We start from the raw sequence: 3,738 nt of genomic DNA, 5'->3' as shown, positions 1-3,738 counted from the left end.
AGAAAACATTCTTGATTTGCGTTAAACCAGAAATGTATTGGCATGAATTCATTAATATCTTTCCCTACTAAATAAAAAATAAATTAAAAGTATTTTTGTGGAGGATTTACCCGGCAATGTTAACTTCACAGAAAGCTGACACTACTTGGCTCTTGCTTCACACACAATAGAAAAGGAAGTTGTGCTTTTGTTAGTTAATAAAAGAATCATGACCACCTTGGATTACATTTAATACAAAATCAAAGTCCATACAGCAAGTTACAACAATTCTAAAGACAAAACAAATGGCCCTAATATGTTGTCCTGGCAATACTCAAAAGCCTTTGACAAATAGGGGCCACCAGGAGCTGGATGTGAATTCTTTAGATTAAGTATAGTTATATTGAAAGTTGAGTTCATTTTAAATATTCTAAAACATGCTCTTATTAATCCTGAAGTAGAGTTTACTATAGTTAAGATTTCCCTTAAATGCATATGTTGAATTATTCAAGCTTAGCAGCTGCTCCTTACCACTTATCTTTAAGCACTTTAAGTGGCCCTCTTCAACTTCTACTCTTTCATAACCATTTTTGACAATTTTCTTTGTAGTGATTTTTCTGCCACTAACAATTTTAGTAAAAGTTAGTATAGAATTGAAGTTTTCCCTCCTATTTATCATTCATTGATGTGGAAGAGAATGAAATGGGGCTCCTGTGACCTAGTGAAAAGAAGTAAATCCTGTATCAAAATAAGTAAACTCCTTTCTAACATATGGAAATCCACTGAAAGCAGAGAAAATCAACCCTGTGCCTCAGCTTCCGAAGACACCTTTTATTCCCCCAAAACACCCTTAAATGGGTCTTCAAAGAAGGTGAATGGAAATGGATTCCTTCCACCATAAAATTGTCCGAAGGTGTCAAAAAGTTCCTCAAAGGGACTATCAGAATAACTTTCACCTCCATCTCCACCATTTAATCTTTCTTTGCCATATTTGTCATCAATGTCCCACTTTTTAGCATGTGATAGCTACCACCTTATTTGCCTCTGTTACTTGTTTAAATTTTCTTTATCCTCAGGATTTTTTCTGCATGCCGCTTCAGTGCCAATTTGTGATATGTCTTTTTAATGTACTTGGCTGAGGCATGTCTGCACACCTAGAACTTATATTCTACTATCTTTTAACAGGCTGTTGGAATGAGTACTAGTTGATGCTTTTAGGTTTACTTTGTGGGGCCCAGGATGCTGGAGCTGATGGCAGGAAAGAGGAGCAGTCAGTGCAGACTGGATTTTCCCCTCAGCTCCCACAGGGCTATGGTGGTGACAGCAGCTGCCTTGTGTTTCTCAGGCTTTATTCTTGTATGCCTCATTGCCTTTGCTCATGATATGCCTTCTAGCTGAAAATTTCACCCTCCCAGTCTCCCAAATCTCAGCCTGGTATGCCAGGCTAAGAGGCATATCATGCCTCTGATCATATCAGTCTCCATGATGACCTCCAACAAACCACACTTCCCCAGTATTTAAACACTTGTGTGTCTCCTCCCACACTGACCCATGTGAAAGCAATAAATTGTATTGGATGTGATACTGCCTGGCTTCTAAGGCTAAGATATAGGAAGCTTTGCAGACTGCACCTTGATCTCTTGAGGCACTTGTTATTGGAGATAAGAGTCACCTACCCTGCTGGTAGGTAGGAGGTCTTATGAAGCCCTGAGATTTCATGGAGATGGGGAGAATTCTAGCTTAGATGAGTGTTGAAAGCCATTCCCTCTGAGGTACCAGTCATATGAGAGAAACTGTCTTGCATTCTCCAAATTAGACTTGCTTCTAAGTAAGTTCCAAAATTATAAGATATGATAAAATATTTGTTGTTTTAAATTTCAGAAATAATTTGTTACATTGCAATTGATAGCTGAAACATTTGACGAATTTTTACTCTTCTTTCGAGGATTAGTTTAGGTACCACCTCTAAGAAACATCTGATTTCCCTTTCAGTTTCCCTTCCTAGTTTGGGTTAGGTGAAAATGTTCTTTGCTGTTATGTCTCATTACACTTTATTCTATATTTCTCAGTTTGTGTTCTTTGCCCCATTAGAATGTCAGTTCATTCAGTTAGTATGTCTTATTCCCCTTTGTGAAAGGAGCTTATTCCAGTACTTGTCACATAGTGGTTATTCAAAATAACTTGACTAAGTTGACTAAATCACAGAATCTCAGGACTGGGAGGAATTTAGATGTCATTTAAAACAACAACCCAATTTAATTTACTAAGTATTTGTCCATCCAGCCCGTGTGGGAAGCCCCTCCTATGATGAGAATCTACTACTTCCTGAGATATCTTTTTCCAGCTTTAAATAACTCAGATGATTATTAGCATATGCTTCTCAGTTTAACTCTACTCTAATCACTTTTTCTTGTTTTAAATTTCATTTTGTATTGGTTTCAGGTGTACAGCTTAGTGGTTAGGAAACAATATACTTTACAAAGTGGTCTCCCCAATATTTCCAGGATCCACATGGCACCACACATAGTTATTACAGTATTATTGACTATATACCCTATTCTGTATTTTACATCCCCATGACTATTTTGTAAGTATCAATCTGTACTTCTCAATCCCTTCACCTTTTCCACCCAGTCCCCCAAATGCCACTACCCACTGGCAACCACCAGTTTAATTTCTGTGCCTATAAGTCTGTTTCACTTTTGTTTGTTTCATTTTTTCATTTGACTTTTTCTCAGGGCTTATGTATTTGTTAATATGTTCATTTGTGCTCACCTGTGTACTGTAAAGATTTTTTAGCCTTTTTAATATTGATCATGTGTATCTAACTGTATCACAGCTTGAAAATAAGGTGACTATCTTAGATATCTTTTATTGTCTCCCACTGCAACGCGTTGCATCTAGAAGTAAATCAATTTATGCTCTTAGCTGATAAACCAGTAGAATGTACTGGTTAAGAATATGGGCTCTTGAGTCAGAAGTTTTGTGTTCAGATCCTGACACTACCATAATCATATTAAGTGATTATTTGAAAATTAGGTAAATCATTTGATCTACATAAGTCTGTTTTCCTATTTGAAAAAAAATAGATAAACTTCTTTGTACATTTGTTGTAAAAATTAAATGAGATAGTACACATATATAGTGCTTAGCCAGAAAATAAAATATTAGAAGCTCAATAAATATTAGTGACTCTTATACCTAGTATAAAAACTCAGAGCCAGTTGACCAAATTAAGCATTTTTTTAATATTGAACATTGGATAACTCCTTGGTTTTATTTCATCTCTCTTCTCTATTTATAAAACATTTGCCTGGCTGCTTTCCCTATAAAACTTGACTATAGTGGCATTTAATTTTTTAAACCTTATCTGTATTTATTGTAGAAGATTCAAATTTACAAATAATGCCATTCATCTATACACAAAATGATAGATGCTTCTGTCAAAACCTCAGATAGTAACAAAACCACTTGGAATCAACAAAGCCTATGTTCACTTGCAAAAGAAGAAAAATGTAGCATTGTATAGTCCAGTCCATGGTCTAATTTCATTGTAACAATATCCAAATTCATACCATGAAGAATTGAGATATTATTCTCTTGATTTCAACTTAGCTGTGTGACTCTTCTATACCTCAGGTTTATCTTACACAAAACAGGTAAAATTCTACTTGCTATTTACCTCTCATGGTTTTTGTAAATATCAATGAAGTGAGGTCCTAAAGAGCAGGTGTTAGTGGGGGAATACTTCCTCTCCAT

The 3,738-nt window shown here is 35.7% G+C and overlaps 1 pseudogene; it reads right to left on the bottom strand.

Annotated features, from left to right (window-relative positions):
• Positions 1 to 409: 409 nt before the first annotated feature.
• Positions 410 to 3,738, bottom strand: LOC114505560 (annotated as a pseudogene).

Source organism: Phyllostomus discolor, chromosome X (genome assembly GCF_004126475.2).
Source record: "Phyllostomus discolor isolate MPI-MPIP mPhyDis1 chromosome X, mPhyDis1.pri.v3, whole genome shotgun sequence".
Lineage (NCBI taxonomy): Eukaryota > Metazoa > Chordata > Mammalia > Chiroptera > Phyllostomidae > Phyllostomus > Phyllostomus discolor.
Note: the sequence above shows the minus strand (reverse complement) of the source record. Positions and strands in the feature narration are given on the sequence as shown.